The 14,477-nt window shown below is 35.8% G+C and overlaps 1 long non-coding RNA gene across 1 annotated transcript in view; it reads right to left on the bottom strand.

The window, feature by feature from the left end:
• The window catches only part of LOC144295482 (uncharacterized), a 35,337-nt gene extending 21,147 nt beyond the window's left edge, over positions 1 to 14,190 (bottom strand). Inside the window, exons 1-2 of the long non-coding RNA XR_013362624.1 lie at positions 14,109 to 14,190; positions 12,242 to 12,361 (exon numbers count right to left, since the gene is read on the bottom strand). This is a non-coding gene — a long non-coding RNA (uncharacterized LOC144295482). The remainder of the gene's footprint in view (positions 1 to 12,241; positions 12,362 to 14,108) is intronic.
• Between the last annotated feature and the right edge of the window lie 287 nt (positions 14,191 to 14,477).

Here is a 14,477-nt window from a genome sequence, read left to right on the forward strand (position 1 = left end):
CCAGCGAGGAAATTGAAGCAGTCATCAAAAACCTCCCAAGACACAAAAGTCCAGGGCCAGATGGCTTCCCAGGGGAATTCTATCAAATGTTTAAAGAAGAAGCCATACCTATTCTACTAAAGCTGTTCGGAAAGACAGAAAGAGATGGAATACTTCCACACTTGTTCTATGAGGCCAGCATCACCTTAATTCTAAAACCAGGCAAAGACACCACCAAAAAGGGGAATTATAGACCAATGTCCCTGATGAACACAGATGCAAAAATTCTCAACAAGATACTAACCCATAGGATCCAACAGTACATTAACAAGATTATTCACCATGACCAAGTGGGATTTATCCCCGGGATGCAAGGCTGGTTCAACACTCATAAAGCAATCAATGTGATAGATCCTATCAACAAGAGAAAAGAAAAGAACCATATGATCCTCTCAGTAGATGCATACAAAGCATTTGACAAAATACAGCATCCATTCCTGATCAAAACTCTGAAGAGTGTAGGGATAGAGGGAATTTTCCTCAGCAGCTTAAAGCCATCTATGAAAAGCCCACAGCAAATATCATTCTCAATGGGGAAACTCTGGGAGCCTTTCCCCTAAAATCAGGAACACGACAGGGATGTCCACTCTCACCACTGCTATTCAACATAATACTAGAAGTCCTAACCTCAGCAATCAGGCAACAAAAAGAAATAAAAGGCATTCAAATTGACAAAGAAGAAGTCAAACTCTCCCTCTTCACAGAAGACATGATACTGTACTTAGAAAACCCAAAAGACTCCACCCCAAGATTGCTAGAACTTATATAGCAATTCGGCAGTGTGGCAGGATACAAAATCAATGCCCAGAAATCAGTGGCATTTCTATACACTAACAATGAGACTGAAGAAAGAGATTAAGGAGTCAATCCCATTTACAATTGCACCCAAAAGTATAAGATACCTAGGGATAAACCTAACGAAAGAGGTAAAGGATCTAAAACTAAATACTAAAACTAAAAACTACAGAATACTTTTGAAAGAAATTGAGGAAAACACAAGGAGCTGGAAAAATATTCGAAGCTCATGGACTGGAGGAATTAATATTGTGAAAATGTCAATGCTACCTAGGCAATTTACACATTTAATGCAATCCCTATCAAGATACCATGGACTTTCTTCAGAGAGTTGGAACAAATCATCTTAAGATTTGTGTGGAATCAGAAAAGACCCCAAATAACCATGGGAAATTTGAAAAAGAAAACCAGAGATGAAGGCATCAGAGCCGGATTTCAAGTTGTACTACAAAGCTGTGATCATCAAGACGGTATGGTAGTGGCACACAAACAGACACATAGATCAGTGGAACAGAATAGAGAACCCAGAAATGGCCCCTCAACTCTATGGTCAACTAATATTTGACAAAGCAGGAAAGACTATCCACTGGAAAAAAAGGACATTCTCTTCAATAAATGGTGTGGGGAAAATTGGACAGCCACGTGCAGAAGAATGAAACTAGACCATTCTCTTACACCATACACAAAGATAAACTCAAAATGGATGAAAGATCTCAATGTGAGACAAGAATCCATCAAAATACTAGAAGAGAAAACAGGCAACAACATCCTTTTTGAACTTGGCCACAGCAACTTCTTGCAAGTTACATCCATGAAGGCAAGAGAAACAAAAGCAGAAAAGACTTATTGGGACTTCATCAAGATAAAAAAAACTTCTGCACAGCAAAAGAAACAGTCAACAAACTAAAAGACAACTTATAGAATGGGAGAAGATATTTGCAAATGACACATCAGAGAAAGGGCTAGTACCCAAGATCTATAAAGCACTTATTAAACTCAACAGCAAAGAAACAAACAATCCAATCATGAAATGGGCAAAAGACATGAACAGAAATTTCACAGAGAAAGACATAGACATGGCCAACAAGCACATGAGAAAATGCTCCGCCTCACTTGCCATCAGGGAAATACAAATCAAAACCACAATGAGATACCACCTCACACCAGTGAGAATGGGGAAAATTAACAAGACAGGAAACAAAAACTGTTGGAGACGATATGGAGAAAGGGGAACCGTCTTGCACTGTTGGTGGGAATGTGAACTGGTGCAGCCACTCTGGAAAACTGTGTGGAGGTTCCTCAAAGAATTAAAAATAGATCTGCCCTAGGACCCAGCAATTGCACTGCTGGAGGTTTACCCCAAAGATACAGATGCAGTGAAACGCCGGGACACCTGCACCCCGATGTTCATAGCAGCAATGTCCACAATAGCCAAATTGTGGAAGGAGCCTCTGTGTCCATCAAAAGATGAATGGATAAAGAAGCTGTGTCTATGTATACAAAGGAATATTACTCAGCTATTAGAAATGACAAATACCTACTATTTGCTTCAACGTGGATAGAACTAGATGGTATTATGGTGAGTGAAATAAGTAAATCGGAGAAGGACAAACATTATATGTTCTCATTCATTTGGGGAATATAAAAAATAGTGAAAGGGAATAAAGGGGAATGGAGAGAAAATGAGTGGGAAATATCAGTGAGGGTGACAGAACATGAGAGACTCCTAACTCTGGGAAACAAACAAGGAGTAGTGGAAAGGGAAGTGGGCAGGGGGTTTGGTGACTGGGTGACGGGCATTGAGGGGGCACTTGACGGGGTGAGCACTGGGTGTTATGCTATATGTTGGCAAATTGAACTCCAATAAAACAAACATCTACAAAAAAAAAGAAACACTAAAAAAAAAAAAAACCTACACGCCAATATCCTGATGAATATAGATGCAAAAATTCTCAATAAAATATCAGCAAACCAGGCACCAGTGTGGCTCTCAGTAGGTTATGCGTCTGCCTTAGGCTCACATCATGTTCTCAGGCTCCTGGGTTCAAGTTCTGTACCTACTGAGCAGGAGCCCATTACTCCTCCTCCTGACCCTCCCCTGCCTCATGTTCTCTCTTTCTCTTGCTCTCTTTCTGTCAAATAAAAAATCTTTTTAAAAATAAAATACTAAGAAACCAAATTCAACAATACATTTAAAAAATCATGCACCATTATTTATTTATTATTTAAATAAAGAATAAGTGGCATTTATTCTTGGGATGCAAAGGCGGTTCAATATTTGCAAATCAATGTGACACATCAATAAGAAAGGATAAGAACCATAGTATCTTTTCAATACGTGCAGAAAGTACAAAAAAATGATAAAACCCCTGAACAAAGCAGGGTTAGAGGGAACATACCTCAACATAATAAAGGCCATCTATGAAAAATCCACAGCTAACATCATCTTCAATGGGAAAGAATTGAGAGCTTTTCCTCTAAGGTCAGGAAAACACAAGGATGTCCATTCTCACCACTTTTATTCAACATAGTACTGGAAATCCTAACCACACAAATCAAGCAATAAAAAGAAATAAAAGGCATATAAATAGGTAAGGAAGAAGTAAAACTTTCCAGCGACAAAAACAAATGAATAAAGGGAAAAAAGAGAAAAATGAAGAAAGAGACTCTTAATTATAGAGAACAAAATGATGGTTACCAGAGGAGAGAGTGATGGGGAGGAGTTAGGTTAAATAGATGAGACAAATTAAGTAGTACATTACTATGATGAGCACAGGGTGATGTATGAAAGGGTTGAATCACTATATTGCATACCTAAAATTAATGTAACGCTCTAACTAATTAGAATTAAAATTAAACTTAAAAAAAGAGAAAACCAGAACTGATGATGGAAGTCAAATAGGTAGTATGCTCTTGTTAACAGGATATGGAACATTCCTTACTCAGACTTGGGGGAGAGAGGTCATGATTTGAAAGCAGAGTCCAAGGTCCTGAAGGACAGAGATCTCAAGGGGAAGGTAGGCATCCTGTCTGGATTTTGAGAGGAGGGATAATATATAGATGCTCCTCCTTTTTGAAAACCAGGGAGTGATGATTAGCAAACGGGCCAGGTGGTGTCTAGGTCAGGAGAGTGTCCTTGGTAGCAATATTGGAGTTAAGAGACAGGCATCACTTCCAAGGGTGGCTAAATTTGAGCCATTATCCCAACTAGGGCAGGCCTATAACAGTAGTTATAGGGATCCACATGAGAGGAAGTTGAAAGTAGAATGTGGGGAGAAACCCAGGGCTGATTCTGGAGGTGAATCAATGGCAGCTTCTGGGGCTTAGCCCTGGTTTCCATAGCCATAGACATGCACATGTGGGGAAGACACTGAGGAATGCTAGGCAGAGAAGCTAAGATAGAAATAATACACATGGGGCAGGAGACAGAAGAGGGACTCATCAGGTGATTTAGGAAAACCAACTTTCCTTGTCACTCTGTCCTTATCCCTTGAAACTCAGGTTATCAAAAATCTGGGCAGGATGATAACTGCATATCCTACCATAAGAATGGCCTAAGGCTTCTAAGAGACTAAAACAGTACTTCATACTAATCAGGACCACTTCAAGAGCAATATAAGCTGGATCTTCAGGGAGAGTTACCCGTGATTTCAGATGGGGACCACTGGGAAAAGCATCAGCCTTTTCCTAATGTGTCATAAGGACAGATGTTTATACATTTTAATTATAACAGCTATTATCAGTTCCAACAAATAAGACTGAATCATAAAACTACAATACTAAGAAATATCATTGTAGTGTTATGTTTTTTTGTTTTGTTTTGCTTGGCTGTTAGTGTTGCTATGATCGCTTTTTAATAGAGTAACTTAAGAGAAGACAATGCCACTTTATTCCAGCCTAGAAGAAAAACATTTTCTTCAAATCTCCGTATATATACAAGACACTGTTTTTGTTTGTTTGTCTATTTAGATTTATTTTGTGAATCTGTAAATTTTCTACTTGATTAACTGTGCTTTGATTCTCTTGCAGCCAGGCAGAATGGGGGTTGTGATGCCACACAGCATGCCAAAATCAGAAAAGAAACAAACAATGAACAAGCAAACAAACTCTGCTCAGAATCTGAAAGGAGACATTATTAGTCACTAAAGATTGCCTGCTATATTTGTGCTCATTTGTATGGGCGAAGAGCCTCTGCATGTCCAGATAGAGATCCCAAACTATTGTCTCCAAATCAAGTACTGGCTTGGCTTCACTACCAGAATGCAAATTATGTTATTTGCTGCCATTGTGTGTCAATTAAAGATAAAATGTGAATTCCTATTGCAATATGCTCCTACTGGCATAACATCTGGGCTTACCTAAAATTCATGGATCAGTTTCCAAAGATGTTGCCTGCTTACATGCTGGAGGTAGGAAGCCTTGGCCTCTCAGCAAAGCTGTGGAACATCTCTGGCAGCAGTAGAATCATGGCTATGAATGTGTATTCCAAATGTATTTTCTAAAAGGGAACTTTCTCTCTGTTCTTCCCATTTAATCTATGCTAATATTACTATTACCTGCTCAATCACCAAGATCTATAGTTTAGCACAGTGTGCTTCTTCTCTCAGTACCTCTCATCTCACTTTACAATCTGAGAGCAAATCCTATGCTTTGCTGTGTCTATTACCCACACTTATGTCATCATTCCCCCAGTTCCATCAGCCCAAAATGTTGCAATAACTTCCCAACGCTTTCCCCTGCTTTCTCCTCCCTGTCATCATTTTCCCATAATATATCTATGTTTGCCTTCAAAATCACCTTTTGATCATGGCAATCTCCTTCTCCCAAACTTTCTATGGCTTCCCAAGTTAAAGAAGTGGCGTCATGAGTAGATTGTCTCTGATGTCTGTGACTCCATGTCTGTCCTTACTGTCTACTCTGCTTGCAATGCTCTTTTCACTCACCAACCTCATTCTTTCTACTAGTTTGCTCTCATTTTTCAAAACACACTTCAATTATCTCATCCTCTGTGGCACATCACCTTAAACATTCAAACAGAATCATGCCACCTGTGTGTCATATACTTTATTTATGCTGCTACCTCCATTATTTCACTTATCTCCTATTTTTATACTGTTTACCTATTTGGTAATTATTATCAAATGAGCTTTCTAAAATAGTGTTATTCAATTTTAATCTCTAACCTAAACATTGAGTACTTAAACAGGTATTTTTGTGATGAATGAATGGTGAATTAATCATTAGGTGTATATTTAAGTAAATATTTGGGACATAAAAAGGAACACTATAGCCTCTAAAATACTTAGCTGGATATAATAATTCTTACAACTTCTATTTGATATTACACTGATGTGGGTATTATCTAGGCATACCTGGGGGACAAGGTAAGCCTAATGTCCTCTTACCCTGCCACTTTCCCTGGAAGTCCTCCTATTCAATATTAGGTATAGCAAATTCTACTGAATTGCCTACATTATTCATAGAGCTGCATCTGTGTGATAAAGCAAATAATGTGTACTTGAAATAATTCTTAAGCCCTCACAGTTTATGCAAGCAAATAGTGTTATTGTCAGTGTATCTTTAATGAAAAAAGTAAAATATAGAGATGTATAAAATTCTATCCTGTTTTAATGAGGAAATTGTGTGATGTTGTGATTCACCCTCTGACTTCACCCAGTTATTTCACTTGGATAAATAGGGTAACTGCTATACAAACAATCTTTTGACCATTCGTAATACTGTAGTGGAAGATTGATCTAATAAATCAGCACTCATCAGACACCTATTATGGAGACAATGTCTATTATCCGAAGAAAAAAAAAATAGAAAGTTTTGACTTTAACACTTGGGATTGCAGTCTATTGGTATAGATTAACTTCTAATTCAATACCTACAATATCAGAGAATGAGAATTCTAACAGAGAGATGAACAATTTATTCAAAGACTACAAGGATGATCAGATCAAGTCAATCTGATAGTTCTGGAATGAAGGCTTAGGATATAGGGTTTAAGGGGGAAAAAAAGAAGTTTGTCAAGCAAACAGAAGTAATTGACATTTCAGGAACAAACTGTTTGAATTCAAAGTTATATGAATAAGCTCTAGTTGAGTTCCTAGCTAAGAGTCAGTATCAACCACCAGACACATATTTGAATCATCTTGGACATGTATTCCAGTTCGGCTGATAGTTATACAACTAGTAAGTATCAAACTAGAATTTAAACGCAAGTCTTATGACTCTATGTCCAGTCCTCTATCTTCCACACCACTGCTCCTACCAAATGGAACTAGATGATGTCTAGCATAGTTTAAGACCAGTATAGCAAGTAGTTAAGATTTGGGTGACATGACAAAGTCACACAAACTTGGAAAGGAATCCCAGCAGGGCCACCTACTTATATGAACTTATATGAACTACTTATATAAACTTTTTACTATTTTAGACCTCAGTTTCTCCATTTATAAAATAGAGTTAATAATAAGCTCTATCTACCTCATAATGTTATTATGAAGGATAAATGAGTTAAGGAATATAAATAATATCCCTGACACATAATAAACACAATAAAATTATAGCTATTATGAAAGTACTACTATCTTATGATTTTTAACCTTTGAAACTCTGTCAACTTTGTCTTTAGTTCATTTTCTACCACTATGGTCTCAAAGAACATAGAGGGCCTTCACTTCTAAACAGACCTGAATATTTACTTTGTTTCTTTAATACACAATCAGCACATATCTCACAGCCAAATGTACAAACTTGCCTCAAGCAAAATCTCTCAATGTTACACAAACTGCAAGAGGCTGAGAATTCATCCAGACAACTCAAAACCAATGTTCATTATAGTTTTAATTAAATTCCATTGGGGTGTTTTATCTACCCACTTATCTGTCTTTGAAGTCTCCTGAAAGGTCAGAAACTTATCTAGCCATAAAAACTAAATAGATTTTGATGACTCTGTATCAGAAAACATTAATGCCATTTTCTTATCTCTGTGAAATAGTCTTTTCTCTACACACATTTCTAATGACTACAGGAAGCAACCTTGGTTTTATTGTCCTCAATTTACTTTTGAATAATTTCTTTTTTTTTCCCATCAGCTTTTCTGTCAAATATTTAAGTTTGTCCTCCAGGCAGTTACATGAAAAAGCAGTAGGGCAAATCTTTTCCTTTCTTCATTCTGTTGGATACTACATGAAAAATTATTTGTTTTACTTGTAATGCCCCTTCTACTTGTAATATTTAATATCACCATCTGGGAATTTCTGAGAACTAGGTAAAAGCTAGCACTGCATGCTTAAACACACAACATATCTCATATGCCTGAGGAAAACCCACAAAATAATGATCTTGTCATCCATGGCTTTCTTTGGTCAAAACTAGCTGCAAAGCATCATTGTCCACTGCTGGAACCATAATATAAGATCCACCTCATATTTGCCTAAACCAATACTCCCCTCTAGAAGGCCTTGCCTCCCCTTTTCATATATCCAGCTCCTGCCCTTTCTCCAAGGCTCAGCTAAAGACCTACCTTTGCTAAAATCTTTCTCTTCCTCTTTTGAGCTACAACAAGGCTCAGCTAAAGCCCTACTTTGCTAAAATCTTTCTCTTCCTCTTTTGAGCTACAACAGCACTGCTTATTTGCAGCATTCACTGCCACATGCTGCCTTTATTTTGCTAAATATCAAACTGTCCTTTAAGCAGTTTCCACAATACTATATATATACAGGGAGATTGCTACTAAGAATTATTAGAATTTGTCTAATTAAGAAGCACTATGTCATGGTGGAAAGAATATGGACTTTGGCAATACCTAGAACTTAAGCTCAAAGATACCATTAAAAATGCGTGAATTTGAGAAACTTAATTAACCTCCTGCTGCACCTCTGACCATTCATCTGAAAAAAATGCTATGAATAATGAGGTTAGGAGAATATTAATGAGATAAAGTGTACAATAATATGGAACTAAGTAATTGCTCAGTAAGATCACTCTTCCTTTTGTCTTAATATTTTGTGAAGAAGAAAGAGCGGAAATCAAGTGCATATTCTTAACTCAACAGGGTTATTTTCTGTGCAGTGACCAATGACTGCCACATATGCCACTATTAATGGTGATTTTCAGGGTCTTGACATGGGACATCACAAAGTAGGTTGCTCATTTTCACATAGAACAGTTGTAAGCTATTCTTTTAAAGAAACACTCAGACGTTCTCAATCTTTCTCTTATGCCACATTAAGAAAACAATAAACATGAAATCATGAATTACAGACCAAGAACTAAAAGAAAAAGCTCAGAGATTAAAAAAAAATTCAAATTGCCAATAAATAGAAAAGTAGGCCCAATCTCACTGGTATCTTAAATATGTAAATTAAAATTTCATTTGAACAAGTTTGTCCCTCACATTTTGGCCAATTCTTAAATAAAACTGTTGGCAAGAAAGAGGAAAGCTAGGCACTATATTATAAGATTGAAGAATGAGTATTCATATCACCATCCTGAAATGTGAGCAGTCTCTATTAAAATAAATTATATGCATACCCCATGAACATGTACTGTTATATAAGTACAAGTGACAAAATATTCTATAAAAATATTTTCACAGATGTTTAAAGAAATATATTTAAGACCACACATTGCAACATTGTAATATCCAAAAATCAGAAACAATGCAAATGTCCATCAGAAGGGGAATAGTTTTAAAAAAAATGATAGTATGTTCAAACAGTAAAACACATCCAGCCATAAAAAGAATGGGGCGTATACTGACATGAACTCTACCATACATACATTGTTAACTGACAAAAGCAAATTGATGAAACCTTTTAATATAATATCATTTTACTAATCCAAGTATCTATTATCTATTTATATATACAGAGTAAAAATCTGCACGCTTTTATACTAAAATATTGACAATTTTCACCTATAGGAAGTGGGATTAGAGAAGATGAAACTTTAACTTCTAATTTTTACAATTCGATTTTTAAAATATTTTTCGTGAATATGGATTTTTCCAGTTTAAAATATTTTAAATAATTAAGTCCAACTGTCATTTATTGAGCACCTGCAATTCATCTTATATAAAGGTTAATAAAAATATTAACCCCATTAAACGAGAACTTCAACATTAAGTAAAAGAGATAAGGGGTTAGAAATGAAGTAAATAAGTATATCTGAGTATATAATACACTTTAAGTAAAAGAAGTAAATAAGTATATCTGAGTATATAATACACTTTAAATAAAAGAAGTAAGTAAGTATATCTGAGTATATAATACACTTGATGTAGTATGTTTACATGCTTTAATTTAAAAAATTATTTGAAATAAGTATTGTTGTACTTATTCCATAGATAAAAATGTTGGTTGATTTGCCTATGTTTATCCAAGTAATGAGAGGTAAATGTGGTATCTAAGTTTGAGTCTATCTAGTTTCAGAGGCTATTTACTTTCTACATACTACCATGGACTTAGAAGACAATAATATAATAACATCTGAGATTTTCATATCAATATTCCTAGATTTAATATCATTCCTAAGATATAGCTATTTCATATTTTATCTGCATGTCTTGCTGTTAACCTCAATATCTCCAGCATTAATTTCTACTGATCCTTTAAACTATACTTTCTACTATGTGTATCACAGATCACAATTCTATTATCTGCCCAGCCACCCCAACTCAAAACATATTTGACATCTCCATTTCCCTCACCACCCTCCTCCCAAACCAGTCAGCCCTCAATTCAATTCTCACACTTACTGCTAAAAGGACTTGCAAAAAAATAAAAAAATAAAAGGACTTGCAGAACGCTGACAATCTTGCACCTGCTGTAATTCAGCCCTCATCACATGGAGTCCTGACTGCCGTGACAGCCCCCTAACTGCCTCTTGTCCCCCCTCCAATTCATCCTCCACATAGCGGTCAGTGGTATATTTCTAAAATGATAATCTGTCTACATCACTCTTGATGTTGCAATTACTTTCTCTATACGGTCTTCAGAATAAAATCAAAATTATGCAGAATGGCATTCAACCTTATTTACAAAACTCTTTCATAGTGTCTTTCTCCCCCACATATATACTCACACTCCCACATAGAACAACCAACCCTTTCCTGAATATGCCTTGAAGTTTCACATCTTTGTGCCTTTGCAAATGCTGTGTCCTCTACCTAAACAAGCCTCTGCTGCTTTATGAAAGCCACATAATTATCCTTCAGGATTCATTTCATATGTCCTTTCTACTTGAAAACTTCATACAACTCCTCTCTTCTGGACAGCAAAAAATATCATCAGCTATTTAATTTACCCAATACATATTTTTCAAAGTTCTGGTCATATTTCTCACCACTCTGCATTATAGAGTCATTGATATCCATCCCCCTTACTAGAATGTTATGTACCTTATTCCATGTTCTAATCCTCCAGTACCCCCAAACTGCAGTGGTTGGCACATAATAGATACCCAATAAACATGTTGAACTTAATTAAGATGAGAAAGATGTTCATTTATCTATACACTCAATCAACATACTTTTGAGCACATACTATGTTCTATGCATCCTACCAAGTGTTGGAGACCCAGCATTAAACAAGAGACAAAAGATAGAAACATGGATAGATAAAGTACTCTGGGAGTTCACGGAAATAAAAAAATATAACCTATTAACTTGATTTAGTTAAGTAACAATTCAGCACTGAGTTGGTTTCCTATTGTTATCATAAAAAATTACCACGAACATAGTTACATAAAGCAGCACACATTCATTATCTTATAGTTCTGGCAGTAAGAAGTAAAAAATGGGTCTCACTGGGCTAAAATCAAGGTGTTAGGTGTTGTGCCCAAGATTGCAAATCCGAGAAACCACCAAGGAGCCTACACCGATGCAAACACACAAGGGTTTATTTACAAGCTCGAGCTTGGGTCCAAGTATACCCCAAACGGCGGAGCAGGGACTTGGACCCCGAGACTAAGAGGCGTACCAGCTTTATAGGGGCCAGTGGCCAATGGGATTGTAACATACACAGAAAGTTGCAGTCAAGTCGTTCCACATGCAGGTGGCCGATTGAATCACATTTTACCCTATAGTATCCATTTGAGCTGGCCTATTACTTTGGTCAGAATTGGCGGGCAGTTTTGGCGGGCACAAGGCGGGGTTACATTATTATGAGCCGATTTCCGATAAGGGTATGCCCAGCAGCTTGACTAGGGTGGGGTAGCGCCTTAAGCAATAAGCAGGTCATGTGGGGGTCATACAGGAGGTGGCGGGTGCAGCACAAAATGGAGTTAGTCCTGCTCTGCTTGTCCAGGGGTAGGGGATTTTTGTTAAATTTCCTGGGTCCCACATTAGGAAGGCTGAATTTCTTCTCAAGATCCAAGGAGAGAATCTATTACTTGCCTTTTTGGAAGTATCTTCATTGCTTGCATTGCATTAATTGCTCCTTCATCCATCAAGCAATATAACATCTTTAAATAAATGTCTCTGTGAATCCACTTCTTCTTCCGGTTCCTTCTTTCACTTTAAAAGATGTTTGCAATTACATTGGTCACACCTGAACATTTCAAGCTAATCACTTTACCTTAAGGTCAACTGATTAGCAACCTTCAACTCCCTAGCCATGTAATGTAATATATTCTAGGTGTCAAAGATCAGGACATTGCCAGATCAAGATATAAAAAAATTTCGTAAAAAATTTTACTCAGTATTTTTTCAGATATACACAGAGCCAGATATTAGGTGGAATGAGAAACATAGACTCCTGCAATATAGACAGATGGGCAAGTATGCAACATAACTGTAACTGCGATAAAATCTATACTCCTTAACCTATTGCAGCTTTCTTTCCTATGATCTGCTGCACTCAATCAAAAAATAATTTTAAGTAACACTGAATTTTCAATTTACAAATCTTTCATCAATTACATTATTTTATTCTCAAAATTACCCTGAAAAAGAAAGCAAAGTAAGGAATTTTATATGAATTTTACTTTAACCGTTGAACTTAAAGTCATCAGACACAGATAATGCCCTTCAAAATCAAGATCTTACATTTTCTGCATGATGACGTGTTTCCTAAGTAAGCACTCTCATCTGCTTTTTCTCTGTCCATACATTCTCAAAAGTCTGAGTGTAAGTTCTACTTTTGGGAAGATAAAATAGGCCTTTGTATAAATCTCAAGCTTTATCCAAAAATTAACTCGAAATGGGTCATGAACACAAATAGAAAATGTAAAAATGAAGGACTTTTAGAAAAAAATAATAAGAGAATATCTTCAGAATCTAGTGCTAAGTACTAGGCAAAGAATTCTTATACTTGACACCAAAAGCACAATCTATAAAAGGAAATGATAACTGTACATCATAAAAGTTAAAAACTTCTGCTCTGTGAAAGATTGTTAAAAGCTTAAAAAACAAGCTTAGACTATGAGATAATACTTGAAAATCACATATTTAAAAAGGAGTAGGGTCTAGAATATACAAATAACACTCAAAACTCATCAAAAAAAGATTAGAGAATGGGCAAAAGATATCTATAGACATTTCAATAGAGAGGACATATGTAGTAAAGAAGCATATGAAAAATATGCAACATGATTAGCAATTAGGGAAATGCAAATTAAAGCCACAATGAGATGTTACTATGTAAATATCAGAATAGCTAGAATAAAAAATGTCAACAACCAACACTGGTGAGGATGCAGAGAAACTAGACCAATAAGACATTGCTTTTGAGAATATGAAATGGTACAGCCACTCTTGAAAACAGTTTAACATTTTCTTAAAAATCTAAATATGTAACTACCAGGTAACTCAGAAATTATACTCTTGCATATTCATTCCATAGAAATTAAGAATTATCTCCAGTAGCTACACTTGTGGTGAGCACAGTATAAGGTATAGAATTGTCAAATCACTATGCTGTACAAGTGAAACTAATGTAACATTATTCATCAACTACACATCAATACAAAAAAAAATTACCTTCACACAACAACTTGTACATAAATGTTTTTAGCATATTTATCCATAATTGCTCAAAACTGGAAACAATTCAGATATCCTTCATTCAAATGAGTGTTAAACAGTTGTATATTCACACCATGGAATACTATTCAGCAATAAAATAAAATAAACTACTGACACCCACAACCCGGAAGAATCAAGCTGAGTGAAAAATCCAATCCCAAAAGGTTATATATTGTATTACATATTATTCTATAATTATTGAAAAGACAAAATTTCAGAAATGATGAACAATTGTTACCAGTATGTGAAAGTGTGAAGGACTGGAGAGAAATAAGTGTAGCCATAAAACAACAGAATGAGAAATCCTTATGGTGGTAAAAATATTCCGTTTCTTTATTGCATCATTAACAATACATTGGTTGTGATGTTATAATATAGTTCTGCAAGCTGTTACCATTGGAAGAAATTGGGTAAAGAGTATATAAAAACTGCATTATTTTGTGCAACTGCATATGAATCTGTAATTATCTCAAAATAAAAATATTAGTTTAAAAAAGCCCAAATAATATGGTAGTTCTATTTTTACTATTTTGAGGAATCTGTCATTGTTTTCCACCATGACTGGACCATTTTGCTTTCCTAACAGTATTTAAGAATCCCAATTTCC

The sequence above is a fragment of the Canis aureus genome, chromosome 23 (assembly GCF_053574225.1).
Source record: "Canis aureus isolate CA01 chromosome 23, VMU_Caureus_v.1.0, whole genome shotgun sequence".
Lineage (NCBI taxonomy): Eukaryota > Metazoa > Chordata > Mammalia > Carnivora > Canidae > Canis > Canis aureus.